The following is a 21,240-nucleotide window of genomic DNA, read 5'->3' as shown; positions in this document are numbered from 1 at the left end:
TTTCTCTTGGCGCATCTAAGAAGATTTCTCCAAACCCGTTATTGACAGTTTTATTTATTTGATTGAAAATGCCTCTTCCCTCAAGCGTTAGCTTAGGAATATTTGATTGCACATACGACAACAGACCACCCGTGTTGTAATTTTGTTCACGACGCAATTCTACATCGAACGAAGCAGCAGCAGATTGATTCAGTGATGACATTTCCAATTGATTGAGAACTTTGTTCACGATTTCCAAGCACAAGCCTTCAATCATTATCAACGCTTCGTTGTAGATTTTGCTGTGAAATCCATGTTCATATTTGAATTTTCCTTGCTTATTCGATGGGTAATATCTACAGCCATGTGCGATTTATATTAATCCCATAACTCTGTTGGAGATGGAGAGCCGGTGGTCAATATGATTGCAAACAATGCACGAATTTGATTTAGATGTGACGTGTTGGACGCGTCATTAATGCATACATCCCAGTGTCGGTCGTTCTCCAATAAATACAGAGCTGGACATGCACTACGGAAAGTGGCACGTGTTACGCAGCTGACAAATCTCAGTGGCTGGAAAGACGTTGGACCGGGCACATTTACCAACACCATTGGAAGAAAGAAGCATTCATCTTGATTGGAATGGACGGTGTATAGTCTGCCTATCGTAGTTTATTTGACTATGCCAAGTTGTCCGTCGACTCGCTCTCCTCATTTGCATCGTTCAAATGATTTACTACCAGTTACACTGAAAAATAAGAACAAACGGTAAAAGAACGAAATGAAAAAAAAATAAAATAATTAACAATTAAACTATACCACAAAATGAACGGTATGGTAAATTACACAGCTCAACTCCAACGCAACGTCACACAAAATAATTAGATCAAAATGAAAATAAATCAAAATCTATGAAAATTAAAATTTATCAATGCAATCAGAAACACTGAAATGGAATCGTAACATATTTTGTATATCGTGTGTTGCTCTTACGTGCAACAGATGGCGCTGTTTTTAAAAAAACGCATGTTTTTACCTGTCACAGGTGTGGCATCTAAATAGTAGGTATATAAAAACACGCACGAATTCGAATTGAACGTTGTCAAAATTTCAAAGCAATCGGTGAAGAATTTTCGATTACAGCATGTGTTGCTCTTACGTCCTACAGATGGCGCTTTTTTAAATAAAAGCATGTTTTTACCTGTCACAGGTGAGGCATATATTAAGTAGGTATATAAAAACACTCGCCTATTTGAATGCAATATTGTGTCAAAATTTCCGACCAATCAATTTCGAAGATTTCCCTCACATCAAAAACACACGAAAAACGCAGCTTTTCTAAAAAGCGTGTTTTTTTCCCGTCGCTGACGTGACATCTATATAGTATGTATTTAAAAACCCGCTCGGATGGGAATGGAACGTTGTGTGAAAATTTCAAGGCAATCGGTGAAGAACTTTCAGAGATTAGCGATTTTGAACACACGAACATTTACATTTTTATTTATATAGATGTGTGTGTGTGTTTGTTTTGAGTACGAAATATCAGTGATCATATGTTGGCGAGTAACAAGGGTCAGTAACAAGGGTCAGTAACAAGGGTCAGTAACAAGGGTCAGTAACAAGGGTCAGTAACAAGGGTCAGTACACAGGGGTCAGTAACAAGGGTCAGTAACAAGGGTCAGTAACAAGGGTCAGTAACAAGGGTCAGTAACAAGGGTCAGTAACAAGGGTCAGTAACAAGGGTCAGTAACAAGGGTCAGTAACAAGGGTCAGTAACAAGGGTCAGTACACAGGGGTCAGTAACAAGGGTCAGTAACAAGGGTCAGTAACAAGGGTCAGTAACAAGGGTCAGTAACAAGGGTCAGTAACAAGTGTCAGTACACAGGGGTCAGTACACAAGGGTCAGTAACAAGGGTCAGTAACAAGGGTCAGTAACAAGGGTCAGTACACAGGGGTCAGTAACAAGGGTCAGTAACAAGGGTCAGTAACAAGGGTCAGTAACAAGGGCCAGTAACAAGGGTCAGTAACAAGGGTCAGTAACAAGGGTCAGTAACAAGGGTCAGTAACAAGGGTCAGTAACAAGGGTCAGTACACAAGGGTCAGTAACAAGGGTCAGTAACAAGGGTCTGTAACAAGGGTCAGTAACAAGGGTCAGTAACAAGGGTCAGTAACAAGTGTCAGTACACAGGGGTCAGTACACAAGGGTCAGTAACAAGGGTCAGTACACAAGGGTCAGTAACAAGGGTCAGTAACAAGGGTCAGTACCAAGGGTCAGTAACAAGGGTCAGTAACAAGGGTCAGTAACAAGGGTCAGTACACAGGGGTCAGTAACAAGGGTCAGTAACAAGGGTCAGTAACAAGGGTCTGTAACAAGGGTCAGTACACAAGGGTCAGTAACAAGGGTCAGTAACAAGGGTCAGTAACAAGGGTCAGTACACAGGGGTCAGTACACAAGGGTCAGTAACAAGGGTCAGTAACAAGGGTCAGTAACAAGGGTCAGTACACAGGGGTCAGTAACAAGGGTCAGTAACAAGGGTCAGTAACAAGGGTCTGTAACAAGGGTCAGTAACAAGGGTCAGTAACAAGGGTCAGTACACAAGGGTCAGTAACAAGGGTCAGTAACAAGGGTCAGTAACAAGGGTCAGTAACAAGGGTCAGTAACAAGGGTCAGTACACAGGGGTCAGTAACAAGGGTCAGTAACAAGGGTCAGTAACAAGGGTCTGTAACAAGGGTCAGTACACAAGGGTCAGTAACAAGGGTCAGTAACAAGGGTCAGTACACAGGGGTCAGTACACAAGGGTCAGTAACAAGGGTCAGTACACAAGGGTCAGTAACAAGGGTCAGTAACAAGGGTCAGTAACAAGGGTCAGTAACAAGGGTCAGTAACAAGGGTCAGTACACAGGGGTCAGTAACAAGGATCAGTAACAAGGGTCAGTAACAAGGGTCTGTAACAAGGGTCAGTACACAAGGGTCAGTAACAAGGGTCAGTAACAAGGGTCAGTAACAAGGGTCAGTACACAGGGGTCAGTACACAAGGGTCAGTAACAAGGGTCAGTAACAAGGGTCAGTAACAAGGGTCAGTACACAGGGGTCAGTAACAAGGGTCAGTAACAAGGGTCAGTAACAAGGGTCTGTAACAAGGGTCAGTAACAAGGGTCAGTAACAAGTGTCAGTACACAGGGGTCAGTACACAAGGGTCAGTAACAAGGGTCAGTAACAAGGGTCAGTAACAAGGGTCAGTAACAAGGGTCAGTACACAAGGGTCAGTAACAAGGGTCAGTAACAAGGGTCAGTAACAAGGGTCAGTAACAAGGGTCAGTACACAAGGGTCAGTAACAAGGGTCAGTAACAAGGGTCAGTAACAAGGGTCAGTACACAGGGGTCAGTAACAAGGGTCAGTAACAAGGGTCAGTAACAAGGGTCTGTAACAAGGGTCAGTAACAAGGGTCAGTAACAAGGGTCAGTACACAAGGGTCAGTAACAAGGGTCAGTACACAAGGGTCAGTAACAAGGGTCAGTAACAAGGGTCAGTAACAAGGGACTGTAACAAGGGTTAGTACACAAGGGTCAGTAACAAGGGTCAGTACACAGGGGTCAGTAACAAGGGTCAGTAACAGGGGTCAGTAACAAGGGTCAGTAACAAGGGTCAGTAACAAGGGTCAGTAACAAGGGTCAGTACACAAGGGTCAGTAACAAGGGTCAGTAACAAGGGTCAGTAACAAGGGTCTGAAACAAGGGTCTGTACACAAGGGTCAGTAACAAGGGTCAGTAACAAGGGTCAGTAACAAGGGTCAGTAACAAGGGTCAGTAACAAGGGCCAGTAACAAGGGTCAATAACAAGGGTCAGTAACAAGGGTCAGTAACAAGGGTCAGTAACAAGGGTCAGTAACAAGGGTCAGTAACAAGGGTCAGTACACAAGGGTCAGTAACAAGGGTCAGTAACAAGGGTCAGTACACAAGGGTCAGTAACAAGGGTCAGTAACAAGCGTCTGTAACAAGGGTTAGTAACTAGGGTCAGTAACAAGGGTCAGTAACAAGGGTCAGTAACAAGGGTCAGTAACAAGGGTCAGTAACAAGCGTCTGTAACAAGGGTTAGTAACTAGGGTCAGTAACAAGGGTCAGTAACAAGGGTCAGTAACAAGGGTCAGTAACAAGGGTCAGTAACAAGGGTCAGTAACAAGGGGCCGGTAACAAGTAACCTGTTCATGAGCTTGTAGCATGAACATTAAGAACATGGAGGTGGTGTAGGACTTGTTCAAGGGCTTGGAGCATGAACATTAAGAACATGGAGGTGGTGAAGGACTTGTTCATGGGCTTGGAGCATGAACATTAAGAACATGGAGGTGGTGTAGGACTTGTTCAAGGGCTTGGAGCATGAACATTAAGAACATGGAGGTGGTGTAGGACTTGTTCATGGGCTTGGAGCATGAACATTAAGAACATGGAGGTGGTGTAGGACTTGTTCAAGGGCTTGGAGCATGAACATTAAGAACATGGAGGTGGTGAAGGACTTGTTCATGGGCTTGGAGCATGAACATTAAGAACATGGAGGTGGTGTAGGACTTGTTCAAGGGCTTGGAGCATGAGCATTAAGAACATGGAGGTGGTGAAGGACTTGTTCATGGGCTTGGAGCATGAACATTAAGAACATGGAGGTGGTGTAGGACTTGTTCAAGGGCTTGGAGCATGAACATTAAGAACATGGAGGTGGTGTAGGACTTGTTCATGGGCTTGGAGCATGAACATTAAGAACATGAAGGTGAAGAAGGACTTGTTCAAGGGCTTGGAGCATGACGGCCTGATATACAAGGAGGTGATGCAGGCACTGGTTCAGGAGCCTCGCCAGCCGAGGTATACACACACACACTCACCGCTCCTGAAATGTTAGTCCAACCACTTTGGTCTGGACGGTAGAGCGGCGGTCTGGCTTCATGCAGGTTGGCGTTCAATACCCGACCGTCCAAGTGGTTGGGCACCATCCCCGTCCCATCCCAGAACCTTATCCTGACCCCTTCCAAGTGCTATATAGTAGTAACGACTTGGCGCTTTCCTCTGATAATTCCCTCCCTCCTGAAATGCTATCGTGGGACAACAACATGAAGATTAGATTGAATATTTTATCCGACCCTTATTCACTCTTAGAAGCATCCCTTACCCATCCTACTCTTACCCATCCTACCATTACCCAGCCTACCATTACCCAGCCTACAGCTAATCAACCTATCCAAACCCAGAACACCATTACAAAATCTACAGAGACCCAGCTTATCGGTTCCTATCCAAGATTGACTCAAAATACTGCTCATTGCTTCATTAACAAGCAAACTAATTACAGAAACGGAACTATGGCTACAGCAAGACGCTAAATGCTAGCAAAAGCAGTTGAACTGCCTGTGTCTTGTAGTCAAACGCTCTCTAATATTGACAGAAGAATACACATGGTGTACGCATCCTAATTATCATTACTTTTGAAGGTGGATATGCTGTTTGAAACAACCACACCTAAATACATGGCTTACACTAGAATATGTTGAATAGTTAAGTTTTACTTATGATACGTGGTTATATTCTGTTGCCAACTGGTCGTATTTCAACCTATCGTCAGGCTCGTTAAAGCTGTGGCCCTCCCTAAATACCAGCCCGTCCTATTAAACAAAGGCCAAAATCCATTCCATGCACCCACCAAACCCCCTGTTTATGAATGAAAAACGCTTTACACACGAATCAGAACTGATCACATTCGAACATTTCTCGAACAGTGCTTCGCTGACGACTTTTGTTCGAACCACAACGCTGTAAATGCTTCACTCACGTGCTACAAATACAAATAATCGCCCACCGAACCTAAACACCTAACCTAACCTATGCCTTTATATGTACAATATACTAATATCTTATAATATTAATTTTTATTTGAGAAAATTACCATTTTGAATGAACCGCAAGTAAAAATTTAGGAATACGTCCGTGGGGTCGACCGCTGGATATAATGGACTTGAGTCGAGGACGGGCTGCATCAGGAGCATTAAGAGACCACACGTTTCAGTCCATCCTGGGACATTATCAAGTCGTGTAATAGGAGCTTGATTGATGAAGATTAAGCCACCCAACAGGTGGCACGGGCATGAATAGCCCGTAAGTAATAGAAGAGAGAGAGAGGCAAATAAATAAGGTTAGTGAGATAAGAGGTGAGGAGCAGGTAAGAGAAAAAAAGGTAAGAATAAGATGAAAGGTTAAAATATATATCATCTTATTCTCAGAATAGAATGAAAGACATTCATCCCGTTCATAGAAAATAATGAAGGTAAGTATAAGAAGAAAGATAAGAATAAGAAAAGAAGTAAGAATAAGCAACATAGACAAAGCTTAGGTCAGATCACGTTTGTTAAGAAGGTTGGAGCACTCGAGTGTGTACTGTGAGAGGGAAGAGTCAACACTGTCACACACACCACCAAACAACAACGTTGCTACAACATTCGTACAAGGTTTAACACCACCTAACAATGGTAACAACTAATATAGCAAGTTGTAACAAGGGCATTATAGGGACCGTTACGTTGTGTGTTTGTTGGGCAGCAACAAAGCCAGGACGGCGTCTGTCAAGAGTAGAGGCAGGAAAGATTATTTTAGAAGACCAATCAATAGGATGATTAGTGTCCCTAACATGACAGAAGAGAGCATTGTTTGTGTCTGCAGACTTAACACTTAACATTTCTTTTGTGTTCCTTAAGTCTGTCATTAAGTGTGCGACCAGATTCACCAAAGTATTGGAGAGTATTACAGCAGCATTATAAGGAGGAGGAGCAGTGTGAACCAAATTACTAAGAAGAGTGTTAGTTTGTCGAAAGGAGAGCTTTATGTCAAGAGGACGAAGGGTATTAGTGAGAGTTTTTAGCTCAGATATGAAGGGAAGGCAGAGCACAGTGGTACTGGTGTTGGAAGCAGGTTTGCGATGAACAGAAATGTTTTAGCTTGAGAATATGCACAGTTGATAAAATGTAAAGGGGTAACAAGGTGAGAGAAAGGTTTGTAAATAAATGAACTTTCAGATCAAGAAACTGAGGGTTACTGATGCGTGAAGCGCGCAGGAACAGAGAGACGAAAACACTTTTCTTAACAGGAGGAGGATGGTAGGAAAAGAAGTGAGTGTACATATCTCTGTGCATGGGTTTGTGGTAGACAGAGAGAGAGAACCCGGACACAGAGCTGTGAACGTGAACGTCAAGAAAAGTGTTATATAAGGGTGTCTGTACTATAGGGGATATAGTATAACATGAGTATAAGGGCAGTAGTTAGCATTAAGAGTTATCAAATATGGGAGATCTCAAAGGCCCGGCCCCAACTAAATATAGATAAATAACTTGTAGTGGCTTATTACAGCAATAGTCAGCCTAGAGGTTGATCATAGATCTCCTACGCAGGAAAAATGGATACTCCTTTAACTGACTTACTTATTTATTAACCCCTTAACAACCCCCCATATACATTCACACCAACAACAATAATAATTACTTTACCACACTATCTTACGTTAAAAGCCTTGGTCCACATAAGTAGGATACAAGGTTTACACTGTGAACAAGCTAGGGTAAAGTACTACTGGTTAAGAACTGAAGCTTGATGCAGCTTAGGGTAGTGAGACCACGTGGTACCCTAATACAACACAACACAACACTTAGGGGTACCCAAAACACTGATGCACAGTTGATAAAATGTAAAGGGTAACAAGGTGAGCGAGAGGTTTGTAAATAAATGAACTGAGCATTAGTATACACTGGCAAATACTACCCCCAGGTCTCACCAATCTTACTACCAGAGTAGGCACACTTACAACACAGGATATACTTAACTTAATATTACAGGTATTCAAGGTAAGGAAAGGAAGGAGGAGGAGAAAAGGTAGAGGGTTGAGAGCAGCTCAGAGGAGATCTCGACACCACGAACGCCAGCCAGAGTGAAGGATTGTCTCCACTCTCCTGCCTCAGTTCACTCGCTGCCAGCAGACTACTCAACTAATCGTACAGCATTCGTATCCCAAGTTTACTCAGGTTTACTTTACAAATGATTAGAAAGTATTAGTAAACATAGTTGGTGCCTATTTTATTATTTAATAATCAACCCCAAGCTCAGTCTTAAATGCTCTTTGAGAAACAAGAATAGTCTTACGTCTGGCAGGGAAGATACAAACAAATGCATCTCGTGATGCATTTCCACTATTATAAGGCAGTCTATTTAGCTCAATATTGACCTCTGGTTTCCACTGAGGAACTCATGGTCGTAACAAAAAGGAAGGAGGGAATTAGACTACCGTCCAACGCTCAAACTGATAGCAGGAGCCAGGAGAAGATTGATGTGTCACTCCGTATACTTAAACACGCGGCAAATTAACCTCTGTTGCAACGACTCTAAGTCGGTGAAATGTGGTCAGTAATGTCGCATCTAAAGTGTCGGTATACATGTTCTCTGCGGCCATGACAAGCTTCCTTTCCCTGGGTATATGTGCTGGGTATTCCCAGACGCCGCTCTACACGACTACGCCACCACATGCTCAAAAGAATTGTTACCTGGGGTTCTGCTGAACCCACGAGTGTTCCTGAGGCTTCCACTGAAGCCGTACCAGGATTTGTCACAAAATTCCCCCCCCCCATGCACTCCGCCTCAGTCGTCCAGCAATGCACCTCTGATGCCCCTCTTTCAGTATACTTTCTTTTATTGATAGTCACGTTACTGTGATTGTGTAATAGGGCCTGACTATTAATAGGTACTGTGATAAGGGCCTGACAGCTGAGTGGACAGCACTAGGTATTCGTAGTCCTGAGGTTCCGGCTTCGATCCCCGGTGGAGGATGAAACAAATGGGCACAATCTCTTTCACCCTGATGCCCATGTTCACCTAGCAGTAAATAGGTACCTTGAAGTCAGACAGCTGTTACGGGCTGCTTCCTGGGGATGTGTAACAAAAAGGAGGCCAGGTCGAGGACCGGGCCGCGGGGACGCTAAGCCCCTAAATCATCTCAAGATAACCTCAAGATGTTCACATCTTGTGTTTTCTTATACGTGCAAAAGTTACCCAGAAATATAATTTGGCCTCAAGAGCGGCTGCCTGCAGCAAGTATCGTGATACATGTTAACTACAGAGCCTCTGATGGTGTTACCAACGCCACATTCCCCGGCTCTATCTTAAGTTACGAGCCCTGAACCAGCCGCGTCATTAGCCAGTGAAGTTCATGTGCATGTGGACTACTCTCCCCCTGTGGTGGGTATATGTGCAGGGTCTCGGGGAGTCTGGCCTCCGCCAGGAAGGGCTTCCAACCTCGCATCAAAATATTACCAAATTAACCGTTTTATTTGCATTTTGTTTCTACATGATTCCCCAAGGAAACTTTAAACTGTCCAACCAGTGATGTGTGCGTCTGCTGGGAGCCCTTCCGCATGGTAGCCAGGATCTCTAGTGAGCTTGGAAGATTTTCAGAGAGGTTGGCTCTGTTTGGAATGGGATTACCCCCCCCCCCCCCCCCACCGGTCCCATCCCAAATCCTTATCCTGATCCCTTCCAAGTGCTATATAGTCGTAATGGCTTGCGCTTTCTCCTCATAACTCCTTTCCTTCCTTCCTAAAGAGTATGGGAGGCGGCGTGCCGGAACTTTTTAATGTTCATGAATTCTCTAAAGAAAACAATATTTGAATTCTTTAATTTACAAATATTATTGTTTATATTTAAACGATCATCACAACATGGACAAGATGCATACACCAGCCCGTCCTCATACACCAGCCCGTCCTCATACACCAGCCCGTCCTCATACACCAGCCCGTCCTCATACACCAGCCCGTCCTCATACACCAGCCCGTCCTCACACACCAGCCCGTCCTCATACACCAGCCCGTCCTCATACACCAGCCGTCCTCATACACCAGCCCGTCCTCATACACCAGCCCGTCCTCATACACCAGCCCGTCCTCATACACCAGCCGTCCTCATACACCAGCCCGTCCTCATACACCAGCCCGTCCTCATACACCAGCCGTCCTCATACACCAGCCCGTCCTCATACACCAGCCCGTCCTCATACACCAGCCCGTCCTCATACACCTGCCCGTCCTCATACACCAGCCCGTCCTCATACACCAGCCCGTCCTCATACACCAGCCCGTCCTCATACACCTGCCCGTCCTCATACACCAGCCCGTCCTCATACACCAGCCCGTCCTCATACACCAGCCCGTCCTCATACACTAGCCCGTCCTCATACACCAGCCCGTCCTCATACACCAGCCCGTCCTCATACACCAGCCCGTCCTCATACACCAGCCCGTCCTCATACACCAGCCCGTCCTCATACACCAGCCCGTCCTCATACACCAGCCCGTCCTCACACACCAGGCCGTCCTCATACACCAGCCCGTCCTCATACACCAGCCCGTCCTCATACACCAGCCCGTCCTCATACACCAGCCCGTCCTCATACACCAGCCCGTCCTCACACACCAGCCCGTCCTCATACACCAGCCCGTCCTCATACACCAGCCCGTCCTCACACACCAGCCCGTCCTCATACACCAGCCCGTCCTCATACACCAGCCCGTCCTCATACACCAGCCCGTCCTCACACACCAGCCCGTCCTCATACACCAGCCCGTCCTCATACACCAGCCCGTCCTCATACACCAGCCCGTCCTCATACACCAGCCCGTCCTCACACATCAGCCCGTCCTCATACACCAGCCCGTCCTCATACACCAGCCCGTCCTCATACACCAGCCCGTCCTCACACACCAGCCCGTCCTCATACACCAGCCCGTCCTCATACACCAGCCCGTCCTCACACACCAGCCCGTCCTCATACACCAGCCCGTCCTCATACACCAGCCCGTCCTCACACACCAGCCCGTCCTCATACACCAGCCCGTCCTCATACACCAGCCCGTCCTCATACACCAGCCCGTCCTCACACACCAGCCCGTCCTCATACACCAGCCCGTCCTCATACACCAGCCCGTCCTCATACACCAGCCCGTCCTCACACACCAGCCCGTCCTCATACACCAGCCCGTCCTCATACACCAGCCCGTCCTCACACACCAGCCCGTCCTCATACACCAGCCCGTCCTCACACACCAGCCCGTCCTCATACACCAGCCCGTCCTCATACACCAGCCCGTCCTCATACACCAGCCCGTCCTCACACACCAGCCCGTCCTCACACACCAGCCCGTCCGCATACACCAGCCCGTCCTCATACACCAGCCCGTCCTCACACACCAGCCCGTCCTCATACACCAGCCCGTCCTCATACACCAGCCCGTCCTCATACACCAGCCCGTCCTCATACACCAGCCCGTCCTCACACACCTGCCCGTCCTCATACACCAGCCCGTCCTCATACACCAGCCCGTCCTCACACACCAGCCCGTCCTCATACACCAGCCCGTCCTCATACACCAGCCCGTCCTCACACACCAGCCCGTCCTCATACACCAGCCCGTCCTCATGCACCAGCCCGTCCTCACACACCAGCCCGTCCTCATACACCAGCCCGTCCTCTGCATACACCAGCCCGTCCTCACACACCAGCCCGTCCTTATACACCAGCCCGTCCTCATACACCAGCCCGTCCTCACACACCAGCCCGTCCTCATACACCAGCCAGTCCTCATACACCAGCCCGTCCTCATACACCAGCCCGTCCTCATACACCAGCCCGTCCTCATACACCAGCCCGTCCTCTGCATACACCAGCCCGTCCTCACACACCAGCCCGTCCTCATACACCAGCCCGTCCTCATACACCAGCCCGTCCTCATACACCAGCCCGTCCTCATACACCAGCCCGTCCTCACACACCAGCCCGTCCTCATACACCAGCCCGTCCTCACACACCAGCCCGTCCTCATACACCAGCCCGTCCTCATACACCAGCCCGTCCTCACACACCAGCCCGTCCTCATACACCAGCCCGTCCTCATACACCAGCCCGTCCTCATACACCAGCCCGTCCTCATACACCAGCCCGTCCTCATACACCAGCCCGTCCTCATACACCAGCCCCTCATACACCAGCCCGTCCTCATACACCAGCCCGTCCTCATACACCAGGCCGTCCTCATACACCTGCCCGTCCTCATACACCAGCCCGTCCTCATACACCTGCCCGTCCTCATACACCAGCCCGTCCTCATACACCAGCCCGTCCTCATACACCAGCCCGTCCTCATACACCAGCCCGTCCTCATGCACCAGCCCGTCCTCATACACCAGCCCGTCCTCATACACCAGCCCGTCCTCATACACCAGCCCGTCCTCTGCATACACCAGCCCGTCCTCATACACCAGCCCGTCCTCATACACCAGCCCGTCCTCATACACCAGCCCGTCCTCATACACCAGCCCGTCCTCATACACCAGCCCGTCCTCATACACCAGCCCGTCCGGATACACCAGCCCGTCCTCATACACCAGCCCGTCCTCATACACCAGCCCGTCCTCATGCACCAGCCCGTCCTCATGCACCAGTCCGTCCTCATACACCAGCCCGTCCTCATACACCAGCCCGTCCTCATACACCAGCCCGTCCTCATACACCAGCCCGTCCTCTGCATACACCAGCCCGTCCTCATACACCAGCCCGTCCTCATACACCAGCCCGTCCTCATACACCAGCCCGTCCTCATACACCAGCCCGTCCTCATACACCAGCCCGTCCTCATACACCAGCCCGTCCTCACACACCAGCCCGTCCTCATACACCAGCTCGTCCTCATACACCAGCCCGTCCTCATACACCAGCCCGTCCTCATACACCAGCCCGTCCTCACACACCAGCCCGTCCTCATACACCAGCCCGTCCTCATACACCAGCCCGTCCTCATACACCAGCCCGTCCTCATGCACCAGCCCGTCCTCATACACCAGCCCGTCCTCATACACCAGCCCGTCCTCATACACCAGCCCGTCCTCATACACCAGCCCGTCCTCATACACCAGCCCGTCCTCACACACCAGCCCGTCCTCATACACCAGCCCGTCCTCATACACCAGCCCGTCCTCATACACTAGCCCGTCCTCACACACCAGCCCGTCCTCATACACCAGCCCGTCCTCATACACCAGCCCGTCCTCATACACCAGCCCGTCCTCATACACCAGCCCGTCCTCATACACCAGCCCGTCCTCATACACCAGCCCGTTCTCATACACCAGCCCGTCCTCACACACCAGCTCGTCCTCATACACCAGCCCGTCCTCTGCATACACCAGCCCGTCCTCATACACCAGCCCGTCCTCCGCATACACCAGCCCGTCCTCATACACCAGCCCGTCCTAATACACCAGCCCGTCCTCATACACCAGCCCGTCCTCATACACCAGCCCGTCCTCATACACCAGCCCGTCCTCATACACCAGCCCGTCCTCTGCATACACCAGCCCGTCCTCATACACCAGCCCGTCCTCATACACCAGCCCGTCCTCACACACCAGCCCGTCCTCATACACCAGCCCGTCCTCATACACCAGCCCGTCCTCACACACCAGCCCGACCTCATACACCAGCCCGTCCTCATACACCAGCCCGTCCTCATACATTAGCCCGTCCTCATACACCAGCCCGTCCTCATACACCAGCTCGTCCTCATACACCAGCCCGTCCTCATACACCAGCCCGTCCTCATACACCAGCCCGTCCTCATACATTAGCCCGTCCTCATACACCAGCCCGTCCTCATACACCAGCCCGTCCTCATACACCAGCCCGTCCTCATACACCAGCCCGTCCTCATACACCAGCCCGTCCTCATACACCAGCCCGTCCTCATACACCAGCCCGTCCTCTGCATACACCAGCCCGTCCTCATACACCAGCCCGTCCTCATACACCAGCCCGTCCTCACACACCAGCCCGTCCTCGTACACCAGCCCGTCCTCATACACCAGCCCGTCCTCGTACACCAGCCCGTCCTCACACACCAGCCCGAACTCATACACCAGCCCGTCCTCATACACCAGCCCGTCCTCATACATTAGCCCGTCCTCATACACCAGCCCGTCCTCATACACCAGCTCGTCCTCATACACCAGCCCGTCCTTATACACCAGCCCGTCCTCATACACCAGCCCGTCCTCATACATTAGCCCGTCCTCATACACCAGCCCGTCCTCATACACCAGCCCGTCCTCATACACCAGCCCGTCCTCATACACCAGCCCATCCTCATACACCAGCCCGTCCTCATACACCAGCCCGTCCTCATACACCAGCCCGTCCTCATACACCAGCCGGTCCTCATACACCAGCCCGTCCTCATACACCAGCCCGTCCTTATACATTAGCCCGTCCTCATACACCAGCCCGTCCTCATACACCAGCCCGTCCTCATACACCAGCCCGTCCTCATACACCAGCCCGTCCTCATACACCAGCCCGTCCTCATACTCCAGCCCGTCCTCATACATTAGCCCGTCCTCATACACCAGCCCGTCCTCATACACCAGCCCGTCCTCATACACCAGCCCGTCCTCATACACCAGCCCGTCCTCATACACCAGCCCGTCCTCATACACCAGCCCGTCCTCATACACCAGCCCGTCCTCATACATTAGCCCGTCCTCAAACACTAGCCCGTGCTCATACACCAGCCCGTCCTCATACACCAGCCCGTCCTCATACACCTGCCCGTCCTCATACACCAGCCCGTCCTCATACACCAGCCCGTCCTCATACACCAGCCCGTCCTCATACACCAGCCCGTCCTCATACACCTGCCCGTCCTCATACACCAGCCCGTCCTCATACACCAGCCCGTCCTCATACACCAGCTCGTCCTCATACACCAGCTCGTCCTCATACACCAGCCCGTCCTCATACACCAGCCCGTCCTCATACACCAGCTCGTCCTCACACACCAGCCCGTCCTCATACACCAGCCCGTCCTCATACACCAGCCCGTCCTCATACACCAGCCCGTCCTCATACACCAGCTCGTCCTCATACACCAGCTCGTCCTCATACACCAGCCCGTCCTCATACACCAGCTCGTCCTCATACACCAGCCCGTCCTCATACACCAGCTCGTCCTCATACACCAGCCCGTCCTCATACACCAGCCCGTCCTCATACACCTGCCCGTCCTCATACACCAGCCCGTCCTCATACACCAGCCCGTCCTCATACACCAGCCCGTCCTCATACACCAGCCCGTCCTCATACACCAGCCCGTCCTCATACACCAGCCCGTCCTCACACACCAGCCCGTCCTCACACACCAGCCCGTCCTCATAAACAAAGGCCAAAAGTGATTCCCACCCCCCAACTCCCCCAGCTGTTTATGAATAAAAAACGGTTTACACACGACTCACAACTGATGACGTTCGAACACTTCTCGAACAAGTGCTTCGCTGACGACTTTTGTTCGAACCACAACGCTGTAAATGCTCCAGGCCGTCCTCCAAACAAAGATCCAAAAGTGATTCCATGCACCCGCCAAACCCCCTGTTTATGAATGAAAAGCGGTTTACACACGACTCACAACTGCTGACGTTCGAACATATCCGGAACAAGTGCTTCACTGACGAATTTTGTTCGAATCACAACGCTATAAATGCTTCTCCCACGTACTGCAAATACAAATAATCGCCAACAGAACCTAAACACCTGACCTAACCTAACCTATGCCAATATATACACAATATGCTAATATATTTTAATATTAATTTATACTTGAAAAAATTCCCGTTTTGAATGAACAGCATGTTAAAATTTATGAATGCGTCTGTGGGGTTGACCGCTGAATGTAATGGACTTGAGTCGAGGACGGGTTGGTAAATGATTCACCAACGTACAACAAATGCGAAAAATAACCTAACCTAACCTAACTAATGTCTAAATATGCACTCTATGCTAAATATATAACAGCATTAATTTATATTTGAGAAAATTATTATTTTGAATGAACATCGTTTTAAAATTAATTAATGCGTCTTTGGGGTCGACCGCCGGATGGAATGAATATAGACTCAGGATGAATTCCATCGTCCATAATAATTTGTGATGGCATAGACGACATTTCCAAGGGTTGTTATAGCCGGGGGGAAGGGTTGTAGAGATAAGCTCCCACAGCCTGTAAAGTGCCCCTGATAGCGTGCGTCTCAAATAGCCTCTGACAACCAAGCTCCTGGCCTGCACGTGTGGCTTAGCCTCTAGGCCTGGCGGAACTGCTTCTACCAACAGGAGAAGGGGGAAAGGCGGGTCTCTGGCGCCTTAAAACCAGTTGCTTCAGGCAGATGGGACTCGTTAGCCTGGAAAGGCAGCTCATCTAGGGGGAAGGAAAATCCCAAATTCAAACCTCTGCTGTGTTGTGGCTAAACCCACTCATGGGAAAGACTTCAGGAGTAAACCCTGAGGAAAAATCCGGAGTCGGAGTCCCTAAGGCAGTTTGCAGCTGTTTACAGCTACATTCTGGCAACTCCTGCGACGACACTGGTGCCAAGCGTATCGGCGCCTGACCTTCTGTTGGATCACATCGGTGGCGTGGAGAGGCTGGATCTGCTGCATGGGCAACAGCTGATCCTCCATAATTACTGTCCAGGCCTGTGCCCTGGAGAGGACGCTCCAGCATCGCCTTGGCGATGGCTCAACACGGGAAGTGACAGTTACCGGTGATAAGCCTACCACTCAATTGGCATCTCTTCTTGAGTTGGTTATCTTGAGATGATTTCTGGGCTTTAGTGTCCCCGCGGCCCGGTCTTTGACCAGGCCTCCACCCCCAGAAAGCAGCCCGTGACAGCTGACTAACACCCAGGTACCTATTTACTGCTAGGTAACAGGGGCATTCAGGGTGAAAGAAACTTTGCCCATTTGTTTCTGCCTCGTGCGGGAATCGAACCCGCGCCACAGAATTACGAGTCCGGCGCGCTATCCACCAGGCTACGAGGCTACGCTATCCACCATACCTACGAGGCATAGAGTAAGGCGCCAGGGGTTGCTTCCGTCGGTGGGAGAAATCATCCGATTTCGTAGGACAGCTACCGCCCGCCTCAAGCTGGGCAGCCCCCAGCCAATAAGGTGCTGGCCCGCCACGGTCCGCCTGCTCCACTGGGTGTGTGGGGCTTAGGCCACAATCCAATAAGCGGATCGCCAACCCATGCACCAGGCAAAAGAAAACAAACACAGAGCCACCCAGCTCTCAAATTGGGCACATGGAATGTAAGGACCATGACACTGAGACTCTCGGAAGATCTACTGGAAGTGAACGACACCCGCAAGACAGCTGTGATCAACAATGAACTGCGCAGGCTCCAGATGGACATAGTCGCCCTGCAGGAGACACGTATGCCCACAACCAGCAGCATACGGGAGAAGGACTTTACCTTCTTCTGGCAGGGCAAACTGCCAGAAGAGGTAAGGGAGCATGGCGTTGGCTTTGCCATCAGGAACAGGTTGTTAGGGTCCATAGTACCGCCTACGGAGGGGTCTGGAAGGATCATCAAACTTCAGCTTCATACAGCAGTAGGAATGGTCAGCCTCATCAATGCCTATGCACCAACACTGACCTCCTCTACCGAAGCGAAGGACAAGTTCTATGATGACCTCGGCCTAGCTCTCAGAGACATACCTCAACAAGAGCCAGTCTCCCTCCTGGGAAATTTTAATGCAAGAGTTGGTTCTGATCACAGCTCTTGGCCTTCCTGCCTGGGCCAGTTTGGATTTGGGAAGATGAATGAGAATGGGCAGCGCCTCCTGGAGTTCTGCTGCCATTATTATCTCTGCATCACCAATTCCTTTTTCGACACTAAGCCCCAGCATAAGGTTTCCTGGAGACATCCCAAGTTTAAGCATTAGCACCAACTCGACCTGGTGCTTACGGGGCGTAATAATCTGAGAAATGTTAAACTGACCCGCAGCTTCCAGAGTGCAGATTGTGACACCAACCACTCTCTCGTCGTTTACAGAGTAAAGTTCCAGCCCCGGAAAATCCTCAAAACAAAGAAGGGTGGAAGACCACGCATTAACGTAAACAAGACCAGTGACCTTCACAAGGTGGGGGAATTCACTGCGGCGCTGGTAAATGTCCTTCCTGTACCACCCTGCGATAGCGCAAGTGAGTGGTGGTTACATCTCAGGGGCACTATTTTCAACACTGCCATGTCCACCTTCGGTAAGAGGCAGAACAAGTCAGCAGATTGGTTCGAGGCCAGTGCAGAGGAACTGTTACCCCTCGTAGAGGAAAAGAGACGAGCTCTCTCATCCTACAAGAACCTGCCTACAGAAAGGAACCTACAGGCCCTCCGTACTGCCCGCAGTAGAGTTCAACAAACTGCGAGGCATTGTGCTAACGATTATTGGCTTCGACTCTGTTCCAGCATCCAGACTGTGGCCACTGTCGGCAACATAAGAGGCATGTACGAAGGGATCAAACAGGCAACAAGCCCTACACAAAACCGGACGGCTCCTCTAAAGTCAGCCACTGGAGAGATCATTAAAGACCGTGATCAACAGATGAATCGCTGGGTAGAACATTACTCTGAACTCTACTCCAGAGAGAACTTGGTCAGCGCAGAGGCTTTGCATGCATTTGAATGCCTGCCCATCATGGAAGAACTTGATCCTGAACCAACTGTGGAAGAATTTGAGAAAGCAGTGGATTCACTTTCCTCAGGGAAGGCCCCAGGAGACGACGGGATTCCGCCTGAAGTTCTCAACTGTGCTCGTGGAACACTTAAATCTGAGCTTCATGACCTTCTGTGCCAGTGCTGGAGAGAGGGCTCGGTGCCACAAGACATGAGAGATGCAAACATCATCACTCTCTACAAAAATAAAGGTGACAGAAGTGATGTAAACAACTATCGCGGCATATTCCTCCTCAGCGTCGTTGGCAAACTCTTCGCTAGGGTCGTCTTGGTCAGGCTTCAGATTCTTGCCGAAAGAGTATACCCCGAGTCACAGTGTGGTTTCCGAGCAGAGAGGTCGACCACTGACATGGTGTTCTCCCTGAGACAGCTTCAAGAAAAGTGCAGGGAGCAGAGAAAAGCCTCGTACATCACCTTCATTGACCTTACACAGGCCTTCGACCTCGTGAGTAGGGACGGACTCTTCAAGATCTTGGCCAAAATTGGCTGTCCACCCATCCTACTCAGCATGATACAATCGTTTCACAAGGACATGAAGGGGACAGTCGTGTACGAAGGCTCAACTTCTGAACCATTCAACATTAAGAGTGGTGTTAAACAGGGGTGTGTTCTTGCTCCAATCCTGTTCGGCATCTTCTTCGCGATCCTCGTCAAGCATGCCTTTGGAACAACCACAGAAGGCATCTATTACCGTACAAGATCTGATGGAAAGCTCTATAATCTATCCAGACTCCGAGCAAAGACAAAAATACAGATGCGAATTCTCAGGGAGTTCCTCTTCGCCGACGACGCAGCGATCACCACACACACAGCAGAAGGCCTGCAGCAGCTACTTAACCGCTTTGCCGCAGCCTGTTCCACATTCGGCCTGACAATCAGCCTGAAGAAGACAGGTGATGGGACAAGATGTCAATGAGCTACCCTCTATAAATATAGCAGACTGTGCTGGAGGCAGTTCACGAGTTTGTGTACCTGTCCACAATCTCAGACACCCTTTCCCTGGACACTGAGCTCAACAGGCGTAACGGGAAGGGCGCAACAACACTGGCCAGGCTCACAAAGCGCGTTTGGGAAAATGCCAAACTGACAGTGCACATCAAGGCACAAGTCTACATGACATGTGTGGTGAGTACACTTCTCTACGGCTCGGAATCCTGGACCCTGCACTCTCACCAGGAGAGACGGCTTAATACCTTTCACATGCGGAACCTGAGACTCATCCTTGACATACGTGGAAAGACCACGTCACCAACAACACTGTACTCGAGAGAACAGGAGTCCCTTCAATGTTCACTCTCCTGAAACAGAGACGCATGCGATGGTTGGGACATGTCACACGCATGGTCGATGGCCGCATACCGAAGGACCTCTTGTATGGAGAACTGGCATCAGGAAGGAGACCCACCGGAAGACCTCAGCTGCGTTTCAAAGATGCCTCCAAACGCGACCTCAAGCAGATGAACATTGACATCAACACTTGGGAGGCAGCAGCTGCAGACAGATCTGCCTGGAGATGTAAAGTGCAGAAGGGACTCCAGCAATTCGAGGATGAACTGAAGAGGAAGGCGGAGGATAATAGATTTCAGAGGTCTAGACCACTGTCAGATGCACCCACTTCGGCGTTTATCTGCGCTCGCTGTGGTCGAGACTGTCATTCTCGGGTTGGCCTTCACAGCCACAGCAGGCGCTGCATCCATCTACACTACAACAACTAGACACCCAGGGCACAACTCCATAACCCCCCGGGATTGACGGATGCCTACTACTACTAGACAACATTTGCTTCTTTCAATGTGCATCACTTGGTGTCGGGGGCGCTCCTCTTCAGCAACACGACATCTATTTTGCTCAACCCTCTGAAGGGTATTAGTGGGGCACCTGCTTTACCGTTTCAAATATTCTACTGAATATTCTTCCTCCGAGGCTCACCAAAAGTAGTAAAGAGTCCCGGAAGACATTATTGATAGACGTAACATTATTGACGCTACCAACACCAACCAGTAGAGTTCTTAAGAGCAAGAAGACCCCTCCCCCAAAGTTACTCTTCAAGAACTCTACTGACTTCAAGGGAAACGCCTTGAAAGAGGAAAATGTCGTATAGGCCTCCACGTGGCCACTTGGGGACCGGCAGCCGCTAGTGATCTCAATATACAGGCAACACAACATTTCTCTCCAGTTATCTGACAATGCACAAATAACAAAGGCCCCATAAAAGATGTAACCTATAGACACACCCAGATCATCACCAGGGACACCCTAGTCAACAACGCCGAAGAGAACATACCATAAAAATAATGGAAACCACAGAGGACCTAATAATTATATTAACCCAATTTCATTTATTTTTGTACTAAACTTTTGCTTGAAATAATCACTGATACGACATCTGATTTCCTTGTAATTTACCAAATCAATAATTACTCTGTAATTTACTAAATCAGTCTAAACGTAGCCAGTCTGTACATATTATTTCGTGATTTATTTTGTGTTGATGTATTTAGCTTATTAATATCCCCCTTTATTTATGTATTTTTTCACTCCATTTTGCGATCAGCCCCAGCCCGCACTCGTCTGAACTTCTTCTGACCCCAAAGAACCATTAATATCCCCAACGTTCTGCTCATTCAATATC

Source organism: Procambarus clarkii, chromosome 3, assembly GCF_040958095.1.
Source record: "Procambarus clarkii isolate CNS0578487 chromosome 3, FALCON_Pclarkii_2.0, whole genome shotgun sequence".
In the NCBI taxonomy this organism is placed as follows: domain Eukaryota; kingdom Metazoa; phylum Arthropoda; class Malacostraca; order Decapoda; family Cambaridae; genus Procambarus; species Procambarus clarkii.
Note: the sequence above shows the minus strand (reverse complement) of the source record.